Raw genomic sequence first — 16,147 nt, 5'->3', positions numbered from 1 at the left:
AGGTCAATACCTCCTTACTCAGGGCATCAGGGCTCACTGGAGCAGGACCTGAGGTGCATGAGGCGAAGGAGATGCCCACCCTCCTGGGTGAGCGGGCACGGGCAACTCGCTGAGGGGCTGCTGGGAGAGTGATGCTGGTACGGGGTGCTGGTACTAGGGCAGCTGTACCTGTAGCTGGGGTGGTCACAGAGGTGTCCGCCACCACCAGGGAGCTTCCATTAGAAGAGGTATCTGTGTCCGAACTGTTCCCTCCAGTCTCCGCTGTGGTGCTCCCCTCACCCTCCATCCAACTGGTGCCCTCACTGTCGGTGGACTTTGCCTCCTTGGTCCTGTGGGATGCAGCTCCCTCTGTCACAGGTGCCTCTGCTCCTCTGCCAGATAATGGTAATGCACATGAGGACAGGGTGCCAAAACAAAAAGAGGGGAGAGTCAAAGGATAAACTCGGCTGCACCAACACCACCATTGGTGTACACAGCACACTCACACACAGAGTACAGGCCTATGCACTATGCATTGCACTACTAGTGATATTGCTAGCCACCAAGGCATGGGGATGGGCACATACTGGCAAAATCAGCACACCTGGGACCCACGCAGCCTTGACCAGTAGTGGATGCCTACGAGATAGGTAGCAGGATTATCCCTTCTGGACCTTTGCCACCAGGGGACCTATGCTGCAATGTCAGGCCTGGCCTAGGGGCACCCACTGACACCCACCCCCCACCCAGATACCAACCTACCATGCGTAGGTTGTAATGTTGGGCACTGTACTCACCCTCTTGTGGCTGTTGTGATGCCCTCAAGTACCCATCCAGCTCAGGATAGGCTACCGCCAGTATGCGGGCCATCAGGTGGGGTCAGAGTTCGACGGGCACCCCATCCTCACTTGGAGGCCATCCCCAGCTGGGCCTCCGCTGTCTTCCATGCCCAGCATCTCAGGGCCTCCCACGGTTTCCGACAGTGGGTGCTCCGCCTGCCGTAGACCCCCAGGGTCCACACCTCCTTGGCGATGGCACACCATATATCCTTCTTTTGCAGAGGAAATACACACAGGAAACTTGTATTAGTCAAACTGTCCTGCCTGTTACACTTATGGCCCACCATACCCCCTTCACATCACCCTTTACACACACATGGCCCAGCACACAACCTGTCCGCTGCCCTGGGGACATCCACCCACCCCACCTAACACGAGGCCTTCACACACCACTCAATGCATTCATGCACACGCATTGTGCCAACAGTGTTGGTCTGGAGGCCCATATAGCAGTCCGTACTGGGTAGGACCCCATCCACCAGATGAATCTGAGATGGAGACATACCCCCATGTACAGACCCCTGGTGGACTTGGCAACAATGGAGGACAGGCACACCATCCTCACCAATAGACTTGACAGGGCCACAATCACAGATCTGCGTGCCCAATTAGAGTCTAACCTGATATCTGCTATCCATCACCCCACTGGGATCCCCTCTCTTGTGCAAGTTCTATCAGTGCTCCATTTCCTGGCGACTGGTTATTTCCAAGTGACAGTGGGCTTGGCAGCAGGAATGTCACAGCCAATGTTCTCAATAGTGCTGACCAGAGTGTTGTCTGCCCTGATTAAACACATGTGCAGCTACATTGTATTTCCCCAGGTGGAAGATTTGGCCACAATGAAGGTTGACTTCTATGCAATGGGACATATCCCCAACATAATTGAGACGATTGATGGAACACATATTGCTTTTGTCCTCTCCATCAAAATGAACAGGAGTACAGAAATCGTAAAAGTTTCCACTCAATGAATGTACAGAGGGTGTGCTTGGCAGACCAGTACATCTCTCACGTCAATGCTAAGCATCCTGGGTCGGTGCATGATGCCCTTGTCCTGAGAAATAGCAGCATCCCAAATGTGATGGCCCAACTACAGAGGGACAGAGTGTGGCTAATAGGTGAGCCCTGGTCCCCACCCAGCAGATGTTGGTGTATGGATATGGTGTGGGCCATATGGGATAGTGTATGGCTAAATGTTGTCCCTCATTATTTGCAGGTGACTCTGGTTACCCCAGCCTATCATAGCTAGTGACCCCAGTGAGGAATGCCAGGACAAGGGCAGAAGAATGTTACAATGAGGCACATGGGAAAACCAGAAGGATCATAGAAAGAAGCTTTGGCCTCCTGAAGGCCAGGTTTTGGTGCCTCCATCTAACAGGTGGATCCCTGTGCTACTCACCCAAGAAGGTCTGCTAGATAATAGTGGCGTGCTGCATGTTGGACAACCTTGCCCGGAGGCATCATGTTCCTTTTCTGCAGGAGGAGGAGGCTGGAGATGGCCGTGTGGCATCAGTGGACCCTGTGGCCAGTGAGGATGAGGAGACAGAGGATGAGGCCAAAAGAACAGCGGTGATCAGACAATATTTCCAATGACACACATGTAAGACAGTGTTACCTCACAGTTAATTGTCATTATTTTGTAATTTCTTGGCACTAGCATGCTGTTATTTCCCCCTTCTACGCCCACTTACTGTACCCTTTGGCAATTAATTTTTCAGATGTTTGTGCCTCACAATAGCTCCTGGTGTGATCACTGCAGCCAACTACAGGTCTTTCATATATGTTCATTTACTGTACAATTAAATTGCAATGTTTGTACATGGTAAACGTATAAATACTCCATACTTCTATTTTTTCTAAGGATGTTTATTTGAGTGCTCAGATATTGAGGGGCAAGTACAATTTGATGGGGCGATGATGGAGGAAAGTCCAGGGTATAATTCCAGTCTGTAGCACATGTGCATTGCCCATGGGGACATAAGAAGGGGAGCAATGGTAGTTCAAGGTGGACAGGGTGACAGAGTGGGACACAAGGGTGACAATCAGGAGAGTCTCATTTCCTAGCGGGGGTCTTGTCAATAGTCTCTGGCTTCTGCTTGGATTGCAGGGAACGTTTGCGGGGTGGTTCTCCTTCTGCAGGGGGAGGGGTGCTGGGGGCTTGTGAGTCCTGTGGCGGGGCCTCCTGTCCACTAGCGGCGGTGGAAGGCTGTTCAGATGTCTGGCTAGAGGCAGGGGACCGCTGTTGTAAGACTGCCTCCCTCATTATATTGGCCATGTCTGCCAGCACCCCTGCTATGGAGACCAGGATGTTGTTGATGGCCTGCAAGAACTATCTGATCCCCTCGTACAGCCACCTGTTCTCCTGCACATTGTCCAGAATCTGGCCCATCGTGTCCTGGGAATGTTGGTATGCTCCCAGGATCTCTGCAAGTGCCTCCTGCAGAGTCGTGCCATGGGCCTGTCCTCCCCCTGGCGCACAGCAGTCCTCCCAGTTTCCCTGTTGGCCTGTGCCGCTGTCCTCTGAACCGTGTGCCAACTTTCACTAACCCCAGGTCCCTGATTGTCATGGGTTTGAGGTGTGGCCTATGGTCCCTGTAGAGGTGGACACACTGCTGATTGACGTGTCCTGGGACGGAGGTGTGGGTACGCTCAGTGGGTGCTGTGGTGGTGTTTCCAGATTGGGAGGCTCTGTGGTTGTCCGGGACTGGGCTTGGGTAACGGACTGTCCAGAGGTTCCTGATGGGCCAGGGTGGTCATCCAGATCCAGGCGACCAGAGTTGCTGTCATCACTGTGGCCCTTTTCAGTTGGGGGACTGGATATTGCTGGCACCTCCTCTCCGGTGACATTGGCTGGGATATCTATGTGGATGTAAATGGTGTGTTATTGTTTCTGTGTCTGACATATTGAGCACAGTTGCCTTGCCCTCTTTGGTTGTATTTGACCTGGCAGGTCCACTTGTGTAAGTTTGTATGTGGTGGGCTAGCTCATTCTCTCTAGTGTGCATGCTTTAGTGATAGGTGTCCATTCAGGGCTGTGAGTGGTGTCCATGCATTGGTATGGCATGCAGGGCTTAACATTGGGATGAGTGTGATGTGATGGTGGGGTGTGTGGGAGGTGCTAGAGTGATGGGAGTGAGGGTGGGGGTATGTGATGGCATGCAGGTAGGGGGTAGTAGTAGTAGTAGAGAGATGACTTACCACAGTCCAGTCCTCCTCCTACTCCGGCCAGGACCTCAGGATGCATGATTCCAAGACTTGCTCCTCCCATGTTGTTAGTTGTGGGGGAGGAGGTGGAGGTCCATGTACAGCGAGTTGGTGTCTTGCTGCAACGGAAAGTACCTTCCCCCATAGGTCATTCCACCTCTTCCTGATGTCATACCTAGTTCTTGGGCGCTTTCCTACGGCGTTGACCCTTCCCACGATCCTCTGCCATAGCCCATCTTCCTAACTATCGATATCTGCTGCACCTATGCTCCAAATAGCTGAGGTTCTACCCTGAATATTTCCTCCACCATGACCCTTAGCTCCTCCTCTGAGAATCAGGGGTGTCTTTGTGGTGCCATTCGTGTTGTGTGAGGTGTGTAGATGAGGGTGTGTAGGGTAATGTGTTGGGGTGTGTGATGTGGGGTACGTGAGTGGTGTATAGGTGTGAGTGGTGTGTTTCTGTGGTTGTGTCAGTGGTCTTGCTGTCTCTGGTGGCAATTGTTTGTAATCGTAAAGGGTTGTGGGTAATATGAGTGTGTGTTTTATAGTGGTCTGAGTGTGTGGGTGTGGTATGTGTATGGGTGTTAGGTATGTGTTGTTTGAATTGTCCAATGTGGTTTTGTTTTGTTTGTGTGTGTATATTTTGAGAGCGATTAAATATCCGCTGTGGTGATTCGTGGGTCATAATGTGGTGGGCGTAGTTCTGTTGGCGTAATGGCGTAATGGTGTGGGTTTTGATACCCCCACTTTATCACTGACCTTTGGTGTGGCCGAATTGTGTCTGTAGCTGAATAGTGACCGATTGGTGTGTGTGTGTCATAATATGGTGAACGGATATCCACCGCCGTTGCGGTATGTTGGCGGCAGTCACCGTGGTAGTAAGTGGGATTTACCGCCAATGTCATAATGAGGGCCATCCTTTATTAAACATTTTATAATAAGTAATGTTTGGAGAAATAAGCAGTATTAATCTTTATATGTTTTTTTTATAACCAATTTTATTTTGTTTAAAAGTAAGTGAGCGGGGGTGCCCCAGCCCAACAGGACCAGAGCATGCTCCAAGATACTGTGGGCAAGAATCTGCACTGAGGTCAAGGCCAGGAGATCCACTGCCGGGAGTCTATCCACGCCTCTATATGATGGGCTGCACACTGGTTGGTAAATGCCCTCATATGCGGGTGCCAAGACCGCCACGCGTTGCACAGGCCGAAGGAGTCTGCTCATGTCAAACTGCACTTCAGTCCAGTCCAATGGCCCAGACCAGGGGTAGTAGAGGTGTCTCAGATCAGATCCGTGACCGCATTAAAGTCCCTCCCTACAATTGTGATACCCTGCAGGAGGGACAGCAGCAAGGACCATAGCCCTGCCCAGTGTGGGCCGAAGAAACTGCGGAGGAAAATAGCAGGAGATCAGGTTGACCTGTCTGCCAGACAGGCAGCCCTCCTGGGGGGCGGTGTGGACCCTGGCTACCAACATGGGCAGTGACTTATGAAGCATGAGGGCCACCCACTTGGAACCCCTGGAGAATCCAGCATGATACATCTGGTCATATCCGAAGCAACTGAGATACATTGGGTCCCCGCTAAGTGGGTCTCCTTCAGGAGAACAATACCAGGGCGATATCTCCTGATATATTGCAAGACAGCTGATATCTTAATGTGGTCTAACAGACAGTTGATGTTCCAGGAGAGTTCCGTGAACTTGGCGCTGGTGTGTAGATAGACACTGAGTGCAACCAAGGTCCCTCATAAGGCCCGATCCGCTGACCGCGTGGGCTATCATAGGCACCTATAGGCAACATGTCGACATACATGGCACTCACTGTGTACATGTTTAACCTAGAAGAGAAATAGTGAACACAAAGATAACAGCACAACTCCTCTTAAGCCTCCCCCAATGCTCCCCATACTTCTACCCCTGAAGCATTTGTCACCCTTTTCCAACACTTTTGCAAACTAGCAAAGTAGAACAAATGGATTTTGGGGGTCCTCGCAGTTTAGCAGTGCCTTAACTACAGATGTGCCACCTGACCATAGGTAATGAAACAATGCAAATCAGTTCCGGTCACCCAGGCCACAGACCGCCCTAGGCCCAGCAGCCCCGGCAGCCTCCTGGTATTCCGGTCCAGGCCCCAGTCTCTGTGCCACCCCTCCTCGTCCATGATCAGTCCGAGAGGATCAGCGTCTCCTCAACTGACGCAAAGAAGGTGGGGATGGCTGCCATGGTGAGCTCTCTGGCCGTTCTTTCCACTCCCCAGCCCTAGCTGGCAACTTCCATGAGCGGGAGAGCTTCCTTTGTACTCAGTCAGGGAGGGGGCCCCGCCATGATCTCCAGCACCTTTCCCCGGTCCCTCCCAGCACCTCAGGCCTCAAGGCATGTTTTTCTGCAGCCCATTCTCATGCCAGCTCCGGAGTATCAAAGAAGTACATATTCGATTGGACGATCACTTTCAGGTGGGTAGCGAAGAGCAGCATGTAGAGAGGATTCAGTGTTTCTATTTAACAGCCTCAAAGGGCCTGTGCTTTTGCTGCACTGCCCTGGAGTAATCTGGAAAAATCAAGATTTTAGAGGTCTGTCTGGGTCCTGACATCATGTAGGATTGCATCATGGTCCCTAAAGTTCAGGTTTAGGCGGAGCGCCGACCAGCAGCCGAGATGCCAGCGAGCAATGCGCATGCTCTATAATGAAGGTGGGGGATAGTTTCTCTGCAGGCACCCAGGTGCAAAACCATCCCTCAAGCGCCACAACTAGATCAGGAGCATCCAAGGTCTCTGGTAAGCCCACCAGGTGCTAATTGTTGCACCTTGTCCTGTTCTCCGCATCCTCCCCTCGTTTGTGCAGTTCAGCCATCGAAGATGTGAGTTTCGAGACCTGGTGCTGGAGGACGACCAACTCGTCTTCCGTTGTAGAGATATGCTTTTCAGCCTCAGTGACTCTCCCCATTACTACCCGCAAGTCCTGCTGGATCAGTGAAAGGTCCATTTGGAGTTCGTCAACCTTGTGTTCCACTGCTTCCCTTGAGTCCTGGATCGCCTTAAGGATGGCGCCGAGGTCTGGCTGGGAAGCCGTGGCCCGGGGAGGAACCGGCAACTCCAGCCGCACCATCCACCGTGGGGTTGGGGATCGTGTATTGATCCATTTTTGTCTAGGCCTGTGCTGGTGGTGACAGCCATCCCAGGCCACAGGGGCAGAGGACAACAGGTGCAAGCGGCAACTCTCAAATGCCCGCAGCATTGAGCTTCAATCCAAGCTCGGCCTGGGGGACCACCGCCAGCCACCCAGTCTTTCACTCAACTGCAGTCTCGTCAGTCCACTGGGCAGCTGCCACACTCAGCCGGAGGAAGGAGCCACCAGGAAGCAAAGCCTGCTAGGCCGTCGCCCAGTGGGCACCACAGGGACAAGCAGGGGTGGGGAACTCCTCTCAGGCTCAGGGCCCCCCCACTCACCACCACAATTCAATCTCCAACTCCCCCACTACAGCCAGTCACACCTCTCTTGCTGGTTTCCCCTGTGTCTAAGGAGTCACCAGTCCACGAGGGTCCAGATGACCTCCCTGCCTCCGTCCACCGGAGCACGGCTGACAGGGAAGTGGGGTCTCTGCAGAAGCCCAGATGCCCCCCAGCTCGGTCCTCCACAATGCTGCCTAAGGTGGGGGGAGCAGACAGTGCCCGGCCTCTAACCCTACTTGGGCAGGGCCTCTGATGCGACCAGGTGTCTGCCTCTTGTGCGTCAACTCCGGCGGCCTCCACCTCACCTCAAGGCCACTGCCGCTCCGTATTCCTCCTCCTTCTCCCACGGCTGCCCAAAAGCAGATACCAGCCTCAGGTCTTTCCACAAGGGTTCCCCAGGTCTGGGTACCTCCAAGGCTCGGGATCGTCTCATGCGTGCACCGCGGGTAGATGCGTCACTCCGGTTTAACCGCTTGTCTGTTCACTGTGGCCGGGTCTGGCTTTTCCCCCGGCCACCCCAACTGGTCCAGCAGCCCCCAAGACCATTGGAGGCCGCTCGGTCAGGTAGGATCCAGGCACATTGGCAGCGGGCCCCGGAGTCCGACAAAAAAAGCAGCTGGCATGTTTCATATTTTAGTAAATAATTAACTTTTTTTTACATTTTATTTATTCAGTTTTGCTGCCACTTTTTTTACAATTAAATCTAATTCTTAGTCCTTGTAAGTCATTAATTTGCAGCAGCAATCAAGGTGAATGGTGGTTGGGTTCTGGGGCTACAGCTCAGAATTTCTAGTAAGGAGACTTACTTTTCTAAATTTAGCTTTAACTTGCACGTCAGATGGCTCTACAGCGAGGTTAGTTTAGATTAGTCAGTTTAGAGTTTGTGATTTTGTTAGTTGGGGTTAGAAATGTATTGGTGATTCTATGTGATATGTATGTTTAGGCCTACTTTCGAATAGTTCAATTGTTGTTAGATTTACTTTTAGGCTATTTATTAGTAATATGCATGTATTATTTTTTTTAGTGTTTGTTTCAGGTGTGAATGTATGTTTTTCTCTCTCATCTCCCCTGAAAACCTTTTAATACAAGAAAAGGCTGCAGTGTTTAGTTTAATATCTAAATATTTCAGATATTGATATTTTTTCTGTTTTTGAACTAATTTTTCAGGTTAGAAGGAATTCCTTGGACTTGATATGGCTCTTTTATAGTTAATTGTATTTTTAAGAAAGGTTATATGTTTTTTAGTTGCTGGGTGGTGAGGAGATTTTGCAAATGTTTGGCTATGTGTGAAATTAGATTTCTGTTTCTAATAAATTTCAGCAACTAAACAGTGAGTATTTTTTAATACTCATAATGAAAATGTTGGGTGGGCAAATATTTTGGTCTGTAATTTAATTTATTTTAAATTATGTGTGACTATCTAGTGTGAATTGTTTAGGTACTTTTTCTAATTGAATATATGAATTCCTAACTGGTGGTTGAAATGCCCACAGAAGATGTTTGCAACATATTTAAATTATTTGTTGTAGCTTGCTTTTAGAATGTGTGTATATTGTGTAACTAATTAATTTTATTTAATTTTGTTATTTGAATTCAATCTGTATTTTTAAATTTATAATTCACAAAAGAGAATTAAATTAAATAAACTTTTAGAATTATGTTTTGATTCTATAAATATTTATTAACTCTCACATTTTCATTTTTGGACTGGTTACTTAGGTGTTTGCTCGATGTTGCTTTCCTGTACTTTTGATGGTGTTGGTTATAATAATGGTCATGCTATGGGTTATTGGTTTCTTAATATAGTTCTTCATTCTTTTCCAAAATGTGAACCTTCTCAGCTGGTGTTTCATGTATTTGTTTGGAAAATGTAGCACATAAAATTAGTAGTAGTACTGTGATACTTTAAAAAAATATAAATAATTTGGTACAGGGAACGGTGACTCCTTCCAAATGTGGCTTGCTTATAGTACCAAAAACAAGGGCAACCTAATACACCACTAGGAACCGGGTAATCATAAACATAAATCTCACCAGTACATGCAGAAAACCTCCAGGATGTGTGTGGTTTAAGCTCATTTGCTATCAGCTATGGTCTGACACGTTTCAGCTCCATGGAGCATTTGTCAAGATGAGCAAGATCTCTCACCATATGAAACTAATAACAAACAATGCATACTTTCAATGCCTTAGTGCACATAGCGTATATGAATGTTTTTTGTGATTTATTCAGAATACAAGGAGATAAAAATGCCTGTCAAGCAATGGGTCAGCTGGTAAGTTGCAGTCTCCTGCGAAAACAAGGTTGTCATCTAAATATTGCAAGAGCTTCTGGGAGATCAGGGACCAGAATTGATAGTCAGGAGTATTAGGACCATAAACATTGAAGAGAACAATTGAATCTTATTAATATTCAATTTAAGCCATAACCATCTTACTTCATCATCTTTTTCTTGAGACATTAACTGAACATTTAGAGATTTATGACATAAAATGATAACTCCATGATTTTCTCCAGTCCCAGGTGAAAAGAAAACCACACCTACCCATCATTTTAGTAATTTCATATTCTCAGTTTCAGAAAGATGAGATTCTTGCAAAAAAAAGCTATCTGAGCATTAGGTTTTGATAAATGAGTTAAAACCTGTCTTTTGATTGGAGAGTTCAAACCTCTGACAGTCCATGAAATCATTGTTAAAACCATTGAGCATTGAGGTAAAGCAAAGAAAGAATTGTAATCAGACATACAGTTGATTAAATTGAAAAGAAACATGTGGGTGATAAAGAAACTATGACCGTGTGAAAGAAAAAATTATCTAAAACAGTAAGGGGGAGGGAAAAAAGAAAAAAGTGAGTGACAGAGTGGAAGCAGACAAAGGAAAAAGAAGCAAAACCAGTGCTAGAACACAGGAGAAAATCTAAACAGACAACAAAAAAGGGGAACATATCAGACTATGGGGGTCATTACGACCCTGGTGGAAGGCGGAGAACCGGCGGTAAGACCGCCAACAGGCTGGCGATCTCACCTTGTGGAATTATGACCATGGGGGTTACCGCCATGGTCATCCGCCGGTTCTCCGTTCCGCCCGCCAGGGCGGAGACAACCGCCGGGCTGGAGACCTGGGTCTCCAGCCCGGCGGCCGTCACTATACCGCCGGTGGTATTTGGACCCGGCTTACCGCCGTGGATTTCCAGCGGTTTGAACAGCCATGAAATCCATGGCGGTAAGCACTATCAGTGCTAGGGAATTCCTTCCCTGGCACTGATAGGGGTCTCCCCCACACCTCCCCCAACCCTCACCCCCACCCCTACTCCCTCCCCTACACCCCCCACCACCTTTGCCACCCCCCAAAGGTGGCAGGGCCCCCCTCCCCACCCCGACCCCCAATATCACATAACTCACACACACCCGACACGCATGCAGGCACCAACATCCACACACACAGCACACCCACATTGAAACATACACGCACACATCCATACAGACATACCCACAGACATACACGCACTCATTCCCAAACACGCATCACCCCCACAAGCATACACGCACTCACACACCCCCTCTACATACTCAGATGCACACCCCCATTCACGCACACAACACCCCCCTCCCCTAACGGACGATCGACTTACCTGGTCCGTCGATCCTCCGGGAGGGGACAGGAGCCATGGGGGTAGCTCTGCCGACACCACACCGCCAACAGAACACCGCCACGCGGAATCACAGGACATGTTTCGCTGGGCGGTGTTCTGTTGGCGTGGCGGTGGAGATGGAGCAACCTCCACTTCCCCGCCTCCCGCCAGTATGGCTGTTGGCGGCTCTCCATCCGTAAAGGGACGGAGAGCTGCCAACAGTCATAATAGGCCGAGCGGCAGACCGCCTGCACTGGCGGTCTTCCGCACGGCGGTCCCTCGGCGGTCTTGAAAAAAGACCGCCGAGGTCAAAATGACCCCCTATATGTTTATGAGGGTGAGGGAGGGAGACCACATGGAGAAGACAGCACGTCTGATCCAGAGAGGAGCCCTGGCACAGGAATGGTTGAATTATATGAAAGGGAACACGAAAATAATCACAACAAAGATACATCCCATGTAATAAAAGAGGAACAATAGAAAAAAGGAATTAACTTGGAATAAGAATATCTCATGATGACTACAACATCATAACAAACAAGACAAGGATAAAAGAGGATTTATAAAAATAAAGGAGGATAATAAAATCTGAACAATTTTCAAAAGCAGAACAAGTAGAATTGCCAAGAAAATGTTATCGCAATAAATGGTTTGATGCAGTAACATCCATAGTCTCTGTTTTACAAGCTGCTAGGAAATCCTTTAAACTTGATGGAGCCTCGTATGACATTGTCTTTTTATACGTGACTTTAAAAAGAAATGGGTGAAAAAGTCTAAAGCGATCTCCAATAGAATGAAGAGCAGGTCTCATATTCAAAAAGGCTTTTTATCAATTTGCTGTACTTTTGGCGTAATCCTGAGATAAGTATACTTCTAACCTGACCAAGAGATGCATTTAAGTTGTTTAGCAGCAGGGATGACCTTCATTAATTCTGTGAATAAAAAAAATATATATATAACATTGCTAGGCTATTGTCACAATGTCCTTTCCTCGGGGATCTGCAAGCCACTGAACAAAAGGCCCACCTCCCGGCGTCACCAACTCAGAAAGCTATTATAGCACAGAGTTATGATGAAGCCAGGTGAGGGGAAGGGAATTAGGGTAGGGAACTGCAGGGAGAGAGATCTGAAAAGGAAAATGGTTAAAACAGATATGTATTACTCATTTATAACAGCATTAACGTGTAATTATACTCTTAGACAAAGGCATCTCTGTGGTTGCGAGTCGAGACCCCTAAGAACTGGGCATGGCCCTTCTTTGAATCATAAAGCAAGAACATTAACTCACAATTAAACCTGTGGACAAAGGTGTCCCAGCAATAGCAAGTAGAGACCCTCATGGATAGGGCATGGCCCTTCTTTGAATCATAAAGCAAAAACATTTACTCACAATTATATCTATGGACAAAGGCGTCCCTGCAATAGCAAGTTGAGACCCTTATGGATAGAGTGTGGCCCTTCTTTGAATCGTAAAGCAAAAACATTTACTCACAATTATATCTATTGACAAAGGTGTCCCTGCGATAGCAAGTTGAGACCCTTATGGATAGGGCGTAGCCCTTCTTTGAATCATGAGGCAAGAACATGAACTCACAATGTACCTATGGACAAAGGCGTCTCTGCAATAGCAAGTTGAGAACCTTATGGATAGAGTGTGGCCCTTCTTTGAATCATGGAACAAGAACAGTTGGTAAAACCATGATACCTCAGGATGGCATGAGCTTTAGGCAAAGCTGGGCGTGGCCCTTCTCTGAATCATAGAACAAGAACATTTGGTAAAATCATGATACCTCAGGATGGCATGAGCTTTAGGCAAAACTGGGCGTGGCCCTTCTCTGAATCATAGAACAAGAACAATGATCGAGCAACAATTATACTTTTCACCCTAAAAACATCAAGCCTCTGGATTGGGATTTCAACAAGGCTTAAACATGTATTTCACATTTCACACTTCCAAAGAAATGAACTACAGCTCGCTTTCTATTCATTAATAAGGCGCCTTCATTTTGGTAACTGAAAACGCTTTTCACTTCAAGGCCTCAAGCACTTTCCTCCTCATGTTTGAAACGCTTTCTCTACTCCCAGAATTGCTTTGACCTTCATGCTTTGAATTGTTTTGCTTTCTGTGTGTGAAACGCTCTCTGTTAATGCCTGGAATGCTTTGGCCTTCGCGCTTTGTAGCACTTTGCTTTCTGTGTGTGAAACGCTCTCTCTTAATGCCTGGAATGCTTTGGCCTTCGTGCTTTGAAGCACTTTGATTTCCGTGTGTGAAACGCTTTCTCTTAATGTCTGAAATGCTTTGGGCTTCGTGCTTTGAAGCACTTTGCTTGTCCTGCCAAGGGCGCTCCACTCGTGTGGATCGAAGACGCCTTGCTCGTTGTGCTAAAGGGGTGCTTTACCTTTGGAAGTAACAATCCCCTTCAAGATTTCGCTCATCAAGACCTTACCGCTTCGAGTAAGACCTACTCGTATCTGAATTCACCAGGGAACAAGGATGCCCCGGTTTGCTGCAACTCTGCCATTCAGGAATCTGCTTTTCCTCAGAGGAACCTCCACGAGGTCTGACTGCATCGAGGACTTCAAAATAGTGAGCAATGTGCTTGGGTGTGGCTGGGCTTTATAGGGCTGCCACACCCCAAGATGGCCGCTGCCTCTAGAAACATGGGAATTGTAGTTCCTTCATAGAATAGCACTGATAAGTGCATCTTGTCCATTAATGTCCGGACCCTGCAGCTACATGAGCTTTACCACAGGGCAGGCGATGCTGATGACCACTTCTAAAACAAGAGGGGATGACAAGAGGTGCACATTAAGCGCCGCAAATACGCGCAGCGGAGTTTCGGGCGGGACCTGGACCGCGCACAGCCTTATTCCTGACAACTTTTTAGAGATTGCAGATGCTGAGGGAAGATTGCCTAGTCTATGTGCTCACTGAATATTGAATGGTGACCCCTCAGGTAATTTCAAAAGCTGAAGTAGAAACATTTTAAAGAAAGATATGGGATTCGTTCATTCTGAACCCTGGGGAAAACCATAGATTCGTAGACTGTTTCACCTGTTTTGGTTTTCGATGTCCTCAACCTGTTTCTGAAGGGAAGCAACCTGTGTTTAAAAGGTATTCACTGTGGAGGAGGATGCAGTAAAAGTGGCAATTTGATGCTCTGCTTTCGATAAACGTTCTTCCATAAGTGACCATCTGTCGCTAAGAGTCTGAAACTTGTTGTTAATCTCTTCCATAAACCGGAGCAAAGCTCTTATCTCTTTCAATAGAAGATCCAACTAAGCCATAAGAAACGTCTATGTGGGTGATGGCGGGTCTTTTTTAAGACTCTTAATCAATGATTTACCTACATTAGGTTGTGTAGACATGACTTTCCTCTTCCAAAGCAGAGGAAGAGGCAGAGGCTTTCTGTGTGGAATTTTCTTCCATTGCGATGAGCATAGATAACACAGGAGAGCGTTCAAAAGACTTATTTGAGGATAACATAAGGTTTTTTTTTAAGAACACTCAATCTGCCCATAAATTGATTCAAACCACTACTTAAGTACAAAAATAAATTGGTGCAGTTATTTAGTATTAAAAGCAGGCACTAGGCGATAGAAATTAGAGACAGCATCCAGAAATAGAAGACATAAATCAGGAGAGGCTGTTCACAAAACTTAAAGCCGGCTTGATATTATCACATGTAGAAGAATTGTGATAATTCCACTAATAAGCAGTCATCATTTCTATGAAAACAAGTGCTGTATTTAATAACATAAGAAAAAGAAAACTGTTGTGTTTATGCAGGGTGAGCAAGCTTTTCATCTCACAGTCCGCTTGTTAATCCCCCACTACACTTTACCTCTTCATAGTGAGCTTTGGCAGGGCTTCAGGAGCCGGGAAGTCTTTGTCGCGCCATCGCCTCCAGCGCCACTCTCTGGAGCCTTAAAGAGGTGCAGAGGTGCAGAGGTGCTGCCATCTCGCTCTGATGTCAAACCCGTGTTGTAGCATAAGATGTTGTTTCATTATGGAAACTTCTTTCTCTGAGAGTTGGAGGTCACAGTCTCGAAAGGTTCATTCCTTTCTTCCAATGGTAGTGTTTCGCTAGAGGAACAACCCTTCTGTGTCACTATCAACCACATGAATATATGATTACCTGAAGCCACACAAGAACAGGCAGATCTCCTAGCATTTCTCCTGCTTCTTCCACAGCTTTCCAAGAGCGCCTGCTGATTTCCATGGTCTGGGGCTTCCTCTGCATGGTTCAGATTCCTTCTCTCTTGCTCCCGCTGTTACTTGGGTCGCTGTAGCCGGCAGCAGCTTCAGAGTGCAAGGGTGGTCTGCGACTTGGATCAGGGCGTCCTCACCACTCAGGCTGAGTACACCCATCTTCTTTCAGTGGCAGCAACAAGAATAGTTATATATGGTATGCTATGTGTTACAGCATGCTATTTTATGGAATTTCAGATTTCTGTTGCCAGTGTTCTGGCTAGACGGTGAGATATGCATAAATTGCTGCTGCTTTTGTTAGATTTGTGTTACTGATATTCAATGTATTTTTATTTCTGTTTTCATTTGTGTATAAGTTAAGGGTGGAACTGATGTGCCATACCCTACATGGTCAATCACTAACCTACATGGGTTAAAGCTGGGCAGAAAAACAATGGGCAATATTCTTAGGCTACTGCTTCTAACAAAGAACAACACAGAGGGAGGAGATGTGAGGGAGGGTATCAAAAGAGGTGGGACAGAGAAAATCTGATCAAAGAAAGGGGGAGCTGAAAAATAGGAATTTGTATAAATCTGGGAAGTGTATGACCAGATGGCATAATACGCAGGAGGAAAGTTTGGAGGAAAAATGTTTTTTGGGATATTCAAATAGAAAAGGAGCTCTCATGGATGAGACAATGTAAATAGTCTTTAAAATGATGCTTCCCACAGTTATGTTAAAGAAATAGAGTATCATGGCCTAACAACTGTGTGAAAGAATATAGGGGGTCATTCTGACCCCGGCGGGCGGCGGGAGCCGCCCGCCTGGAGGGAACCGCCAGAAGACCGTA

Source organism: Pleurodeles waltl, chromosome 3_1, assembly GCF_031143425.1.
Source record: "Pleurodeles waltl isolate 20211129_DDA chromosome 3_1, aPleWal1.hap1.20221129, whole genome shotgun sequence".
Classification (NCBI taxonomy): Eukaryota; Metazoa; Chordata; class Amphibia; order Caudata; family Salamandridae; genus Pleurodeles; species Pleurodeles waltl.
The sequence above is the reverse complement of the archived record's forward strand: the minus strand, read 5'-3'. Positions refer to the sequence as shown.